The sequence below is a fragment of the Bos javanicus genome, chromosome 19, assembly GCF_032452875.1.
Source record: "Bos javanicus breed banteng chromosome 19, ARS-OSU_banteng_1.0, whole genome shotgun sequence".
NCBI classification, from domain to species: Eukaryota; Metazoa; Chordata; class Mammalia; order Artiodactyla; family Bovidae; genus Bos; species Bos javanicus.
In genome coordinates this window covers 34,305,050-34,322,682 of record NC_083886.1, presented here as the reverse complement: position 1 = coordinate 34,322,682, position 17,633 = coordinate 34,305,050, and positions in this window count along the sequence as shown.

Below are 17,633 nucleotides of genomic sequence, written 5' to 3'. Positions count from 1 at the left end.
TGTAAGGGAAGTAGAGGCTTCTAAGGATTAGTGATAATTTAGGATGTTATTACTCTTAACATCTTGAGTCTTTTTCTCAGTGATAGGTTTGTATTTTAGTTCAGTTTATTTGCTGTTGGGCTTTTGATTTATGTTGCCCTTTCTGCCTCTGTCTCTGCTTACTTGCTTTTTTTTTTAAGTACAGGGTGGCCACCAAATCTGGAAACAACAACAATAAAAAACCATACACGACAAATGGTTTATTGATGTTATAGAATATGTTAACATAATACCTATGTTTTCAGACTTTATGACCATCCTATAGAGTGGAATTCATGTAAGTAGGTCTTCTGTTTTTGTTTGGATATATATTAATTACATGGCTATTATGGAGTCAGGTATAAGGTATTGAATATAAAGGACTAGAGATGCATAGTTAATGATAGACAGAGCTGGCTAGAGTAACATTGATCCTGGGATTTAAGGGGACTGAAAACTATCTAACAAGGTAAAAATAAGTGTGATGGTTAGTTGGTTTGCAATATTTGGCTAACAAAGTTTGGGAGATGTTGGATAAGCAGTAGCTTCAGGACTATATTTGAGAGATGGTGTTGCGAAGAGTCGGACACGACTGAGCGACTTCACTTTCACTTTTCACTTTCATGCATTGGAGAAGGAAATGGCAACCCACTCCAGTGTTCTTGCCTGGAGAATCCCAGGGACAGCGGATCCTGGTGGGCTGCCGTCTATGGGGTTGCACAGAGTCGGACACGACTGAAGCGATTTAGCAGCAGCAGCAGCAGCAGCAGCAGTGTCGCTGAGCCTTGACTGAAGCTCAGACAATCAGGAAATCTTCCCTCTTCTTTGCTCACTACCCCCTTCCCCAGCCCCAACTCTCACCAGGGACCCAAAGCCTCAGCCACCTGCTTTCCTTCTAAGTTGCTTCAGTTGTGTCTGACTCTTTGCGACCCCACGGACTATGGCCCGCCAGGCTCCTCTGTCCAGTGGATTCTCCTGGCAAGAATACTGGAGTGGGTTGCTATGCCCTCCTCCGGGGGTTCTTCCTGACCCAGAGAGTGGACCTGTGTCTTTTACGTCTCCTGCATTGGCAGGCGTGTTCTTTACCACTAGTGCCATCTGCTTAGGTACTTGGAACTCACACTGTGCTGCCCTAAACCAGCGAGGCATGGCTGGGCATATGCAGGGGGCTTCCTCTGGGGCATTGGGATGGGCATGGGGGGCAGGCAGGGGATGCGGGAACACCCCAGTTTTAGGTGGAGCCCACCACTGCCCCCACATTCTGTGCCTTGGTCCCCACCTTGATCCAGTTTCCGCATGGGACAGGCAGGAAAAACAGTGATATGGAGATGACCTTGGACTTGGTGCCGAGAGCCCTGTCTCTTCTCCTAGGCTCTCTGTTCCAGGGCAAAGAATTTCCACCCCACCCAAGGCCTTTCTAGGAAGCTCCTAGTTCTGAGGGCCCAGCAAGTTTCCAGGTAACACACTTCCCCTTCAGGTCCAGTTTCCAGCCACCCAGTAACCTCCATCATTTTTTGGTAGATAAGGCAGGCAGGAAGCTTCTGCATTTCAGACAAGTCAGAATGGTTTCTGTGGGTCCACCAGTCGGGAGGGGTGTTGCAGAGAGGCGAACTGGTCCCAGGGGAAGTGACCACTGGAAGGACGATTGCCCTGTGGGCCCTGAGTGCACCAGGCCCTCTGTGCCCACTTCTGTGTGTTCCAGCTCGTCCAGGTCCATTCACTGCCTGGGGGCTTCTGTCTGCTGTCCTGGCTAGAAGGGAGCCATTCTGGGACTGGACCCAAGCCCTCAGGTCTAATTCCTGGCTACCTTCCCTGTACCTGGGTCCCCTTCCCCCCTCTTCCTTCTCTTCCTCCTTGTTTTCATCACTGGCAGTCCTGCTGGTGTATCCTCAGAAGGGCCAGGTGAGCTTGGCCTGTGGCTTTGACCCTCAGGGTCAGAGCCAGGCATCCTTTTGGAAGGCATCCACTCCTCCTTGAGAGTGGCTTTACCAGAAGCCCGTCCTTCATGGCCCATTCCCCAAGGCCAACTCACCTGCCGCCGGACCAGCCAAGTTGGGAAGGAGGCTCTGAAAGTGTCGTGAGAGCTGGACGAGGTCAGCCATGCTCATGGTCATCTTCCTAGAACATGGCCCATGGCCTGACACATGATTTGAGCTCAATTACAAATAATTTTCAACAGCAGTTCCCAATACCTGAAACAGAATGAATTGCGATGTGGTGGTATCTTTTGTAATGTTCAGAGGCTGGAGAAACCACTTGGCCAGGGTTGTGTAGAAGGTTTGAGGCAAGGGGCAGGCAGCTTTGCTGGAAAGCTCCTTTTGGTCCTGATGGTGTGATTTGAATAAAGACCCAGGCGGTACCCTGGATGTGCCCTTCCCTGAAGGACATGGAGGAGCAGTGGGCACAGTTTCTCAAAATTCAACATCTAGTTACTTTGTCCTCTTAAAATAACCAGCCCATGCCCGTCTGATGGAACTCCAAGTTAATGTATTTTCTCCATCCTTTATCAGAAGGGATGTAAATTCACAGACCTAATGCCATCTCCCTTTCTGACATCAGCAGCCATCCAATGGGCACCTGACAAATATGTGCTGGGTGCTGGCTTGTGCCAGGGACCCCATGGGAGCCCAGCGTGAGCACGGCAGACACTCGGTCTTCCGTCTGGCGGTGCAGACCCTGGTCCGTCGCCCTTGCATGTTACAGAGAAGCTTGGGGTTCTGTGGAGTGCTCTTGCTTGAAGCACCTGGGGTGTTCCCCCAGGCTCATGAGAAAGGGATTAGGGAAGAGGCAGGATTAGTATCAGGACAGCTGCTTATAAAAGGGGGTGAGGTCATGTTGAATTTTTGGCCAAACTGAAGTTTGGCAGCCTGGTGAGTTTTTTGAGCTTTGCCAAGCTGCCTTCAGTTTACGCTTACCCGGCTGCCGTGTTTGTTTCTGTAGCACCATGGAGCTGTCCCCGGGGCGTGGCCTCTCTCTCCCGGCCCGGCCCCTCGCAGCAGAACAGAAGCAGCACCCACATCTGCAGGCTGCTCGCCCTAGGACTCTTACCTCTCGCCTTCCTGGCTGGAGGGCTGGGGCTGGGCGAGGCAGCTTCAGATGTAGGGGGCCACCTCCAGTGTCTGTACTTTCCCCACCGGGTGGTGCCAAGCCCTTAGCATCTGGGCCCCCAGGCACATGAGCCTCACCTGAACTTCCCCAGGTCTCAGAGCAAAGAGACCAGGTCTGGCTTTCCATGGTTTCTACCTGCCTTTCTGGGTTTTGGGGGACCCCTCTGTAGACCAGAGCAAGGGGTGCCCTTCAACAAAGGGACGAGGCGTGGTCCCCGGCTCCACCTCGTCGTCCTCCTGGTCATACCTGCAGAGCCCTCCCTCTCCGCTTGCCTGTCTCCCTCCCTTTTCCTCCTTCCTTTCCATCTGATTTTCATTGTTGTTTATTTTTTTGTCATTGCAAAATGAAATGATGCTTGTTGTGACTCAATCTCCCTGCGGTAGAAGTGACTGAGATGGCCTGGGCTGCACAAATTTTGGGAGAAGCAGGTCCCTTTGTGCTCAGATCCTGGGTCTGAGCCTCCATCCTGAGGAGGTGAGATGTGCTCAGGTGCCCCCTGGGAAGCTCTGAGGACTGTGTGTCACCTGAGGTCACCCTGGCCATTCTCTCCAGAGCCATTGCTCCAAGGTCCCAGGCCACTGCTGTCCCTCTTCTCCACTGGGTCCCCCTCTGGTTTCCCAGGGCATGGCTCCCCCAGGTTGACACACATCAGTAAATCTGCCCTGAAGGCCTGGGGGTGGCAGAAACTCAACAGAATAAATTACAATTCTACTGGAAGTGTGTATTTTGGGAGGCCCACAGCCTAATTCTGAGTGGTATTCCCTGGTGAGGACCAGCTCCACCTCCAACACGGATCTCAGGGCATCTCCGTTAACTCAGATTCCAGAACCAGTTCCCCCTGAATCCTTCATCTTCCCTTCCTGCATCAATAGCTTCCCTCTTGATCACAGAATTGCTGCTAGGATACCAGGTGCCCCATTTCTAAGAAGAGGTTTAGTAGTTCTGACCTGGAGAAGGCAGTCCCAATGTTCAACAGAACACACTGCAATTAATAGCTCAGAATGGTTAGCAGGGGGCTTTTGTCTAGTCCTCTTTAGGGTCCTGCTGGCAGAATTTGGGCAAACTTTGCCTTCTGATGTGCCAGAGTGGGGAGCTCCTGGCAGAACACACACTACCGCACCACCACCACCATTTCCACCTGCAAATCCATCACCACGACCGTGACCATCACCACCACCACCACCACCATCACTGTCATCGTCTTCATCACCACCACCACCACCACCATCACCGTCATCGTCTTCATCACCACCACCACCACCATCTCCATCACCGTCATCGTCTCCATCACCACCACCACCACCATCTCCACCACCGTCATCGTCTCCATCACCACCACCGCTTTCACCTTCACCACCTCCATCAGGCCACGTCACCTCTGAACAAACTTATTAAAGTGCAGCCCTTATTTATTGAACAATTATGAAACCAGCAAAGACACAGTCTCATTAAAGGGCCTATTGATAAGTTAGATGGAGGAAGACAAATACTGTACAGCGTGTGAGTGCTTAGTCACTCAGTCATGTCTGACTCTTTTGGGACCCCATGGACTACAGCCCACAGACTCCCTTCTCCATGGACTTCTCTAGGCAAAATACTGGAATGGGTTGCCATTCCCTTCTCCAGGAGATCTATCCAACCCAGAGATGGAACTCAGGTCTCCTGCATTGCAGGCAGATTCTTTACCATCTGAGCCATCAGGGAAGCCCTTAGGTAGAATCTAAGAATGCTCAACTCAGAAACAGGAGAGTGGAGTGGTGGTTCCCCGGGGGCTGGGCGTGGGGGAGGAGTAGATATTAGTCCAAGGGTAAAACTTCCAGTTATAAGATTGATGAGACCTAATGTACAGGATGCCGATTATAGCTAATAATACCATGTAAATGTTTGAAGGAGGACTGAAGAATGCATTCTGAGAAGCCCCAGTATGAGTGGATGGGGTGGGGTGAGGGATCCAAGTAGAGGTTGGGAAGTAAGTGGGTAAGAGTGGGTCAACTCAGGACACAAAAATGAAAGACCATTTTCCCCCTAAGAATGACCAACAGCTACAGCAGGGTTTCAGGCAGGGAAATAGCGAGATCTATGAGAGGCTAAACTCTGTTTGGATTCCTGGCTCCCTGGCCTGGTACCATGAACATGAGCTCACCAACCACCTTAAACATCAAGAGACGAGGAAAAGAGGGATATGAGGCCCGCCTCTGAGGAGTAAAGAGTATTATATATACATGAATTTTGTTCTCAAGTGAGGGCTATCCCCTCCAAGTCATCCATGTGATGCCGTGTCCTCAACCTGAGAAGTTGTGTCCTGTTCAAAAAGCTGGCTCTGCTTGGAGCCTTCTGAGCTCCACTTTCGTTGTCATTTTCTGATTCAGTTCACGGGCTGTAGCAAAACTCAGCTGCTCTAGGACCACAGAAAGAGGGAGGGCCTGTAAGAATGGCTCCTTTAATCTCCCCCAGTCATTCTGAAGATAAGAAGACAAGGTTAGAGAGGCCCAGTGGTTTCTGGAGGATTTGAAAGCAGTTCATCCTGGTCTTCCTGATCCACTGCTGACGTCTGCCATGGATCAGGGAAGGGGGCCTCTCCAGATAGCCTTGAGTGCGAGGCTGGAATTTCTTTGTGGAGGGGGTGGGTGGACCACTATCTGCAATTCCTTTTCTTAAGAAAATCGCCAAATATAGTTTTCCCCAGAGATTTTGTTGAAACTTATTTTCCCAGCAGAGCGCCCCAGGCAAGTCATGTTTGCGTGCAAACCCTCCTTCCAAGGTGGTTCTAGATTCTTGTGCTCCAGGAGAGTTTTTTGAAACATTTCCAAGCCCACCTGGTTCTCCTTTACTGATTTCACCTTCATGTGGAATGAGTTAAAGACCAGCATCCTTTACAAAAGACAGGGTGAAAATACCCATGGGGCAAACCACTGCCAGGACTTTTTAAAGGCAACATTCACGTCCCCTCCCCTGCCCGCACTCCAGGCACCAATAACTCTCCACCTGGAGCTTTCTCTCGATGCCCTGGAGGGGACAAGGAGTTCAGGTCCCGGGAAATGCCCTCAGTATGGCCAACAGGAGTGGGAGGAAAAATAGCCCAGCTTCCTACCCCTCCCCCACTCCCCAGTTTGGGCGTGTAAGTGAGGGAGTCCCATGCTGGTGACAGACTTGAGTATTTGAGTGGCCATCTGCTCAAGGATGCCCTGTACCTCAGCCTGTGTTCTTCCTCTGCCCACTTCTCCACTCCCCTGCCTGTGTCTCTGGGTTTACACCCCCCAGTAGGCTCCTTGTTCTCCAATCCTCATCTCAGAGTCTGCTTTTGGGGAACCCAAGCTAAAACATCATGCAGGCAACCCCTGGCTTATCCAGCCACCCAAGAATAAAGGAGGCCCTTTGCGGGGGAAGTTCTTTATTTTGTGTTTCACTCAGGGCACAAGGGCTCTTTGAAACGTGAAAAAAAAGCAAGGCGTGCATGTTTGCGGTCAAGAAACAAAAAAGACATCTACGGAATATGATGAGAAATCATTCTCCGCCCCCACCTCCCTGCCGGCCTCCTGCCATTCCTCTGCCTGGAGGTGACCACCATTAACGGGTGGATGTGCAACGGCAACCCACTCCAGTATTCATGCCTGGAAAATCCCATGGACCGAGGAGCCTGGTGGGCTACAATCCATGGGGGTCACAAAGAGTCGGACATGACTGAGTGACTTCTGTGTGTGTGTGTGTGTGTGTGTGTGTGTGTGCATTCCTTGGGGGATTTTTCTCTGTGCGCTCTTAAACCCTGAAGTCAGGTCACGTCACATCTCCTCTCAGTAAGAGACCAGAATCCTTTGTACAACCAGCAAGCTCTTCTGGCTTCCTTTCTGTGCCTCTTCTCCACGTTCTCCTTCCAACTGGCAGCTCCCGCCTGCCTGGACTGTCAGGCTTCCTTCTCTGCGCCCTCCTGGCTGAAACGCTCCCACCCCATCCTCACTCTCTCTCTCCCGCATCGTAGGAATCTTGGCTCAAATACCCTCTTCTTGGTAAAGCTCCAACCTGTCCCCTGCATCCCTCATATCTCTTCGTTTTTTTCTACATCACTTTCCACCTGGTGGCCAGCCCCCCCACCTACTTACTGCTTGTCATTCTCCCAGGAGGATACATTCTCAGGAGAGCAGAGGATCTGTGTTGTGTTTACCGCTGGGTCCCCGGCTCTTGGAACAGTTTCCGTATCAGGCAGCTGCTTGGCAAAGCTTTGCTGAATGAATGCACATGTGCGTGCATGCGCACACTCCCCCCACCCCCCCCCACATGTTGTATGATATGCAGCGTCCTGCTTGGTGCTTTTCGCACTTAGCCATCTTGGAGGTGGTTTCTCTGGGCACATAGAATCACTGCATCCTTTTAAGCAGCCACAGAGTGTAATGTTGTTGTGTGTCCACCATGAATATAGCTCTTTAGCCAGCCTCCCCATAGTGGACATTTGGTGGTTCCTGGACGCAGAGCTGCTGTGTGTCTGCTCACACAAGGGGCACATCAGCAAGGTGAATTCCTGGAGTGCAGCTGCCCTGGTTCATTCTTATCTGGACAGAAACTATTACCAAATTGACCTCAGAAAAGGTCACACCTATTCACACTCCCCCTACAGTTGTGAGAAGCCCTGTTTCCCCCACTTCCTAATCGGCATATGTGTTAATAAATTTTTGGTCTCTACTAAAAGACTTCCCTAATGGCTCAGATAGTAAAGGGTCCACCTGCAATGCAGAGACCAGGGTTTGATCCCTGGGTTGGGAGGATCCCCTGGAGAAGGGAATGGCTAGTCCAATATTCTTGCCTGGAGAATCCTGTGGACAGAGGAGCGTGGAGGGCTACAGTCAATGGGATCGCAAAGAGGAGGACACAGCTGAGCGACTAATACTTTCATTTTTGACCTAATTAGTAAAAATTTTACAGATTTTAATGTGCCTTTTCTTTCTTTGCATTTGTTTATTCACCATTTCTAATGCTCTCTCTGTGTGAACCATTTGTAAAATATGTTTTACTGATTAAAAAAAATTAACTTGGCCTTTTACTTGTGGCTCTCAAGTCCTCTTTTTGTATTAAGCTCTTCAGTCCTTTGTTCATAACCCATCTTTCCAATATTTCCCAACCTTTCCTTTGTATTTTGATTCCATTTTAGTACTTTTGAAATGCATAAACTTTAAAATATTTATAGTCAGCCTCATCAATATTTGTCTAATTCAGACAAAAAAAATTTGTCTTAATTATAAAAGCTTTTTCCTCTCCTAATCAGATATGAAAAAATTAACTCATATCCTTTTCTAGTACTTTTACAGTTTTTCTGTTTTTTTTAAAAAATTAATTTTAGTATAAATTGTAATTAATTAATTTTAGTATAAAGGCAGGAAGGAGGATTTAGTTGAACTTTCCCTCTCCGGTCAGCCAGTTTTCCCAACAACATTTATGGAACAATCCATCTTTCCCTCAATGATTGGAAACTTGCCTTTCTTATACCTTAAATTATTCTACATTTTCCAGTCTCTTTGGGGACTTTCTATTTCAGTTCATTGATCTGCCTGTTTGCCAGAGTCAGATTGCTTCCATTATGGCAGCTTTAACATCTCTTTTATTGTTTGATAAGAGTAAGCCCAGAGAATCTTTCTGAATTTTTTTTCCTGATGACCACTAAGCCTCTTGGTGAGAATGAAAGTGATTTTCAGGTAGTAAAATTGCCCTCTTTTCTCTTAGGTAATGAGACTGGTGACTAGAAGGCAGGCTCCTTGACCCTTGTAATTGACAGTCCTCTTGTTCCTGCTGAAAGGCTGAACTCCATAACAAGGTGACAGCAAGGTACCTGTATTCCCTCACCTCCAGGCAGTGATAACCATGGTGTGCTGGGGCTGACTCACCTCCAGCAGGTGAGATGGGAACATCAGAACTTGAATTTGCCAACTCACGTAGTGGTCTGAAGGCCTGCCCTTTCCACTTGGGAAAGTGATACCAAAATAGAAGGAAAACGCAGTTCAGAAGGAAATTCCTCCTTCGTCACCCTTGGAAAAGGACTGGTGCAGATGATGCTGACAAATATTTAAGGACACTGAAAGCACAGAGCATGGGGCCGAGGCCTTGGGGCCGCCGCGGACCTAGAAGTGGTGCAGAGCAGCCGCCCCCGTCCTGACAGCTCCTGTCTCTGGTCCCCAGCAGTGGGAGCTTGGTATGAAGTTAATGTTCGCAGTGGGTGAGGCGTGGGAAGCAAAACAGATACGAAGACATTTTTCCTTCTCGGCTTCTTTCTCTTAGACTATTCCTGGTTCCTCAGGAACAGGCTTTCATTGTGCGTGCCCACCCTGGGGAGCTTGGCCAGGGTGCCATAGCCCGCCCCAGGAGAGAGTGTGCCGGGCCCTGGGGGGCAGAGCTCGGCTCCAGAGTTGCAGCTACAAGACCGCTCAGACCCCCCCTCCCAGCATGCCCCTTCTCCACCAGCATCTGTCCTGCAGAATCACTCAAAACTCAGGAAGAGTCCAGAGCTTGACACTCAGAGATGAGCCCACTAGTGGGTCCTCATACCTAGCCGATGAGCATCACGTACAACTGGGCTCATCCGTTTCTTGAGGACCACGCTGGTGTGTGTCTTAGATGGAGAAGGGCGGATGAGGATAACAGGGAGGGAGAGTGAAGGAGCTGCATTGTTGTTCATTCGCTCAGTTGTGTCCGACTCTTTGCGACCCCATGGACTGCAGCACACCAGGCTTCACCATCTCTTAGAGTTTGCTCAATCTCATGTCCGTCAAGTCGGTGATGCCATCCAACCATCTCGTCCTCTATTGTTCCCTTCTCCTCCTGCCTTCAATCTTTCCCAGCATCAGGGTCTTATCTAATGAGTCGGCTCTTTGTATCAGGTGTCCAAAGTATTGAAGCTTCAGCTTCAGCATCAGTCCTTCCAATAAATATTCAGGATTGATTTCCTTTAGGACTGACTGGTTGGATCTCCTTTCAGTCCAAAGGACTCTCAAGAGTCTTCTCCAACACCACACTTCAAAAGCATCAATTCTTCAGCACTCAGCATTCTTTATAATCCAATTCTCACATCTGTATATATCTACTGGAAAAACCATAGCTTTGACTATACGGACCTTTGTCAGCAAAGTGATGTCTCTGCTTTTTAATAAGCTTTGAGTACAGGTCAAGTGAGGGAAGGGCCCCTGCCTCTAGCCCAGTGCCCAGTAAAGCCCCACCCCCCTGTACTTCTGTGAGTGTTCAGCTCAATCAACAGGTGCTAGAGACTTTTGGTTTTTTGGTTTTAGAGTTACATTTGTACAAAACAATTTTTAAATTTTTAAAGAAGAAAGCATGAACATAATATGTAAAGAAGTAATTACAAAACATTTTAACATAAATAGTACAAGTTGTAGAAAAATTGTAAACCTGCCATCTAAAACTGATTACCCTTAAGAAAATTTCATGCTGTTCGACAGCTCCAGAGTGACTTATTATAGGCCTTGGCTCATGCAGTGATGGAGGCCAAGAAGGCGCATGGTCTGCCCTCTGCAAGCTGAAGAATCAGGAAAGCCTGTGGTCTAACTGTTGTTATTTAATCACTCAGTCACGTCTGACTCTTTGTGGACTGCAGCACACCAGGCTTTCCTGTCCTTCACTGTCTCCTGTCAATGCTTCCACTTTTCCCCTCTTTATTTGCTATGAAGTGATGGGACTGGATGCCATGATCTTAGTTTTTTGAATGTTGCGATTGAAGCCAGCTTTTTCACTCTCCTCTTTCACCCTCGTTAAGAGGCTCTTTAGTTCCTCTTCACTTTCTGAGTGGTGTAACTGAGTCCGAGTTAAAGATCTGGGAATTCGGGCACCAATGGTATAAGAGCTGGTCTGCATCCCAAAGTCCAAGAACCAGGAGCATCAGTGCTAGAGGGCAGGGGAAGAGGAGTGTTTCAGCTCCAGCAGAGAGAGAGAGAATTTGCCTTTCTCTGTCTTATTCTAGTCAGGTGCTCAGCATGTTGGATGAGGCCCACCTGCACAGGTGGGGGTGATCTTTACTCTATCCATGGATTCAAAGGCTAATCTCCTCCAGAGACACCCTCACCACTGACACTCAGAAATAACATTTTACCAGCTCTCTGGGCATCCCTTAGCCCAGCCCAGCTGACACTGTCACAGTTTATCCCCAAGGAGGTCTGTCACAAGGGGAACTGTGGCATCATCTTCCCCATGCCTGACAGACAGACATCGGCTGCACTCAGCTACTGAAAAGAGTAAATAAAATGATGTATGGAGTAATAAGGACAGTTATGGTTGTGTTTGTTTACTGAGAGCTTCCCATGAGCCAGGCAGGGCTTAGTCACCTTGTATGACTTCAGACTTTACAAAACCAGAGAGGTAAGTACTCTTAATTGTTCCTATTGTCATAGAAAAATCATAGTTTAAATGCTAGGATTCAGTGAACCTAAAGAAATGCCTAGTTCCTAGACAAATCTTGGTTAATGTGGCTGGAACAGCCACTCACAGGGGCTCATAAGAGCTAACTGTATGAATACTTCCAATGCCAAGAACAGCTGGCCCCTTGCCGACTCCGCGACATTATGTTGGCAGCTTGAAATGGACCAGGGTGGGAGTGTTCACACCACAGAAATCAGCAGATACTACAAATCAGGTTTTTGTTTTTTTTCCTAAAGAGCCCGCTTCAGCACCATGACTACTTACTAAGATTCTACTCCTATGACCTAGAAATTATCTTAGAATTGACCCCTACTAAAATCAATATGGGCTTCTTTCCTGGCTCAGATGGTAAAGAATCTGCCTGTAATGCAGGAGACCTGGGTTTGAACCCTGAGTTGGGAAGATTCCCTGGAGAAAATCAATGCACTGAAAGAGGGGACCGGCCTAAATGGCTTAAAGTGGTGGGAACATCTTTATCATACTGATGATAAATTTCAATCAGGAAAGAATTTTACTCTTGTGGTCTTCAGCCTCACCTTTGAGGGGTCTGTGCTCAGGGGCAAACGGTTTGGGGAACCTCCAGGTACAGGTGTGATGTCAGGGACAGGTAAGTGGGTGTCACGGTGCCCTGCCACACGTTTTTCTGAACAGGTCCTTGAAAGCAAACATGCTGCCCGGGAGCCCACATCCCTGCAGGAACTTAGGAAAGCCACTTGGAATGTCTGTTCTTTTCCGTAAAGTAAGGGAATTTGATCTAGAAGGAGCTCCAGAAGCACCCAGCCCATCACTGCTCCATACAGACTCTCTGTTCACAGAAAATTCTGAAGACTGTGAATCATCGCCCAAGTGCAATCACCACGATTTTCATGATAACAGGTCTCCTTATTTTAGCACAAACCCAAGTGTGTGTTGTAAGGAATAAAGCTGACCGGAGGTTTGAATGCAAAGACTTAAGGGAAGAAAGAGACAGACGGTGTGCATATCTTATCAAGCAACCGAACTTTCGCCAAGCACCTGGGGTGATCGCAACCTGCTGCCCTGCCTCCTGCTGCTTTTTATGTCCTTTGTTATCATTTCCCCTCCCCATCCCCAGATTATGAGGTTCTTCAAGGGCAGGGCTCAAATTGTATTCATGTCTTCATTCAACAAACATTCTTAAAAGCCTATTACATGCTTCAAAGGGGATTAAAAGAAGATGACACGAAATTCTTCTGTTAGGAGCTCACTGGGAGGAGGAGTCAGAGAGAAACCAGAGGCAGGATGTGATGAGACCCTGGCTGGGCAGGTGGAGCTTGAAGGTGCCGAAGATGCTGAGAAAGGGTGAGGTTAGTAGCGGGTGGTGACAGACAGGGCTAGAAGAAGCTCTGAGGTGGAGAACTTAGGACTGAAACTGGCAGCCACGTGGCTGATGAGAGCTTACAAGAGAGACAGCCCCTGTGCTCACAGGGAACTTGATGCACTTGAGATAGTGAAAAGGGAACCCTGAGCCACAGCAGAAACAAAAGGCAGGAAGTTAGAACCCTCTAGGGACTTCCCTGGTGGTCCAGTGGTTAAGAACCTGCCTTCCAATGCAGGGGATGCAGGTTCAATCTCCTGTAGGGTAACTGAGATCCCACATGCCGCATAGCAATGAAGACCCGATGCAGCCAAATAAAATAAATGGGGAAAAAACAAAAAAACAAAAACCAAACCCAAACAAACCCCACTCTCTTGCTTTTTAAAAAAACTCTCCAAAGCTAAGATTGAGCTTGACATATACATACCACTCCCTGGAGAAGGAAATGACAACCCACTCCAATATTCTTGCCTGGAGAATTCCATGGACAGAGGAGCCTGGTGGGCTACAGTCCATAGGGTGGCACAGAGTTGGACCCGACTGAGCGACTGAGCGTGCATAGATAATAGAACCTACTGTATATCACAGGGAACCCTATCCAACACTCTGTAATGACCTACGTGGGAAAAGAATCTAAAAAAGAGTGGATATATGTGTATGTATAACTGATTCACTTTGTTGTACACTTTAAATGAACACAACAGTGTAAATCAGCTATATCCCCATTAAAAGACAAAAGAACTCTTGAAAGCCAGGAAGGCAGCACATCCGAGTGGAGCCCAGGGCACTGTGAATGAACTGAGCTGGCCGCCAGGCTGGGTGGAGCCCTGAAGGCTTAGGTCACTGTAGGCCCCATGGCTGAGCAGGGGTACAGAGCAGGGGTACAGATAGGGGGGCATCAGGTACTGTGCCCCCGACCTCTGGCCAGGCCGACTGCCTTGAGAGGCACATTGCATGCTGGAGAAGGAGCTGTGAGCCTCCAGAGGGACTGTGGGCAGCTGGGCGCCCCACTTGGGATGTAACCCAAGGCTTGGCATCTCCAAGCTTGGGGCCCTGGGCGTACCCAAGCAAGCCAGACACCCAGGGAACAGCATAACTCAGCCTTGCACACCCCAGAATGGATGCTGGCTCTACAGAGTAGGTGCCTCTGAGTGGATGCCAGCTAGTCCAGCCTCTGACAGGTGGGAGTGAGCACCCCGTCCTGAGGGCAATCAAAAATGCCAATCCATGGAGGGCATCCTGGAGGGGCTTCCTGCCTCAGACCAGTGTGTGGGTTCTTGGAGATGGGGGTTGCTCCTAAGGCTGAAATTCTATCTCTCTGAGCAAGTGCATTCGCTGTGACTGGAAGATATTTATAGACCCCAAGTCCATAAAGACAGTCCTTTAATGAGCGTGCTGGCGAGGTTGCCTGGAGCTCTGAAAGCCTCTCTGGGTTTCCCGTCAGGCCCTGCCTCACCCTGGGGCCCTGGAGCAGAGATCTCACACAGGACATTCCATCACCTGTACGTAGGGCCCCTCTCCCAACCTCACAATAAGAACCCTCCTCCCCACCTCAGTCCCCTCAGCACGGAGCTCGATGCTTCCCAGAGAGAAGGCCCCACTAAGGACTGGGGACAGAATGAGAGCAGGTCCAGTACAGGCTTCCCAAGTGGCTCAGTGGTGAAGGAATCTGATTGCCAAAGCAGGGCACACGGGTTTGATCCCTGGGTTGGGAAGATCCCCTGAAGGGGGAAATGGCAACCCACTCCAGTATTCTGCCTGGGAAATCCCATGGACGGTAGCCCGCCAGGTTCCTCTGTCCGTGGGCTCGCGAAGAGTCGGATGAGACTGAGTGACTGAGCCCACAGTGCAGGCAGCACCCATGTCTGTCCTGGAGCCGCTCTGCTCGCTGCACCCCATGCCCACCCGTGAGGACCTTAAGTCAGGATGACGGTCCAGGGCCTGTTTCTTGCACAACACACCTCTGAGGCCAGGCCCTGCAGCCACCTGGCGAGCTCAGCCCTTCCTTTCCCAGGAGGGGCTTCCACAGAGGCAGCCACATCTGTACAACATCTCGGTACTCACGGCCTCTTTGGGGAGGAAGAGCCGGTTCTCTCGGCTGGCTTGACTTCGAAGCGTTAATTTGGGACACACAAGACCCGCCAAGGGCATTCTTGCCAGAGATCATCTCCATCCAAGCAGTCCTCGTTTTTGACGTCTGAGCATCTTCCCTAGGGACAGATCTCCTCCAGAGTTAGTTTCCTGTTGGCCTGAAGAGCTCTTTCTCATTAGGAATGAATTGTAGACACACATGTCGAATCCATGTGATTCAGAAAAGGCATCATAGGCAAGAGGAATATTTATATTTAAAAAATTAAAAAATATTTATTGATATATAGTTGATTGACAATGTTGTGTTAACTTCTGCACAGTGAAGTGACTCAGGTATGCACACATATTCTTTTCCATGATGGCTTATCACAGGGTATTGAATGTAGTTCCCTGTATTTCACCATAGAAACTTTCTGTTGGATATTTGTATTTTGAGTAATTTTATATGCATGTCAAAATCAGCTAAATCAGTGGCATAAGTATATATATAATTAGTGTATTATGCTATATGTATTACAGTGTAATACTATATAATACACATATACATTATTTATTATATGTGTGCTCAGTTGCTCAGTCGTGTCTGACTCTCTGTGTGACCCCATGGACTGTAACCCACCAGGCTCCTCTCTCTGGCCATGGAATTTTTCAGGCAAGAATACTGGAGCAGGTTGCCATTTCCTCCTCCAGGGTTATAGTATTATCCTATGTTATATATGTGGTGGTAGTCAGTGGCTCAGTCGTGTCTGACTCTCTGCAACCCAATGGACAGTAGCCCACCAGTCTCCTCTGTCCATGGGGTTTTTAAGGCAAGAGTACTGGAGTGTGTTGCCATTTCCTCCACCAGGGGATCTTTCTGACCCAGGGATGAAACCCCTGCCTCCTGTGGCTCCTGCACTGGCAGGCAGATTCTTTATGACTAGCACCAACTGAGAAGCTCCCATACAACATATAATATTATACTAATTATATACCATTATATATAATCTAGTATATTATAATTAATGTGTATTGATATTATATATAGAATATTTATTTTATATACTCTTTGTAATCATAGAGACTTTTCTTCCCATGAAATGATTTTGGGGTGAAATCAAGCAGGTGAAAGCTGGGTGGTCTGCTTGGAGGCAGGGAGAAGGCTGGGGCTGAGGGGGAGGGAGGGGCTCTGGAGCTGGTCAGGCTCACCCCCTTCCCTGCAGGAGGCTGAGCACATGCTGGGAGCTCAGTAGGCAAACCACCAGTTCTAAGAAGCCCTACAATTACGATCCTCTAACACATGATTTAAAACCTTTCCCAAATGTAAATTGCTATTGTCAGGAGCTATACTACCCCTCATCACCCCCTCCCACCCATATCCACACCAGGAATTTGGTTTAAAAAATTGTTATTTTAAACTTTATATTGCCTTTTTTTTTTTTTTTTACTATGAGAGAACAAATAGGCTATTTTTATTTTTTAAAAATTATTTTCTTTTGACCTTGATGGGTCTTTGTTGCTGCACGTGCGCTTTCTTTGGTTGTGAGTGGCAGCTACCCTCTAGTTACGGTATGCGGGCTTCTCACTGCGGTGGCTTCTCTTGTGGAGCTCGGGCTGTAGAGCATGAAGGCTCAGTAGTTGTGGCTCCTGGGCTGAGCAGCTATGTGGCAAGAAGGATCTTCCCTGAACCCGTGTCCTCTGCATTGGCAGGCAGATTCTTAACCACTGGGCCACCAGAGAAGTCCAGGCCTACTTTATTTTGCTTTGTTTTGGCCACACTGTGCAGAATGTGGGCTCTTATTTCCCCAACCAGGGATTGAACCTGTGCCCCTTGCTTTGGAAGCTCAGAGTGTTAACCACTGGACCGCCAGGGAAGCCCCAGGAATTTGGGTTTTCATGCCAACTGTTTGCTCCTCCTGCAGAACAGAGGAGCCTGTTGGGCTACAGTCCATGGGGTCGCAGAGAGTTGGATGCGACTGAACACAGCACGACAGCATTGATGTTTTTACAGAGGCAGCAATGGCCGAGGGCTGCCTTGTCAGCCCCCATCTCTCCGTGTCAATGCACTGTTGGCTGCTTTGGACATTGAGGGGGCATCTTAGCGGAGTCATTGTCTGGGTGGGGAGGAGGTGGGGGCGGAGAGGGCAGGAGAAGGAATTGGGTTGGGTAGGCTTCCTACAGTACCATGCACAGGTGACGGATTGAGTAAAACAACAAAGACAAGTTTTTCAAGGAAAACAGCTAACTTATTTGGGACTAATTACGATGCCTTTATTAGAGGGATTTTGAATCTTGGGAGCATTGTCTTTAACTGAACTCAAACCATATTCTCTGCTGACTGTTAATTTAGGCTTGTAGAGTCATTCTAACTTCAAGTTTAAAAGTCCTGCATGCATCCGCCAGCTGCCAAAACTCACTAATGAGGATCCCAGGGGCCTCTGGAGGGTGTTGGGGTGAAAGCGTCAGGCTTGATTTATGGATGCAGGGTAGTCAATAAATCTGGGCAAACTTGAGGAACCACCCACATTTGAGGGAACTTTTAAAAACCAAACTTTCTGGGATTTTTGCATCACCACACAACAATTTCCTATGACTTAGACGACCAAGAGGGAAAACAATACTGTTTTTCATAAACAGTTGAATCTTTTGCTCGGGGAGCAGAATCATGCATATATGCCCACCTGCCTTTGCC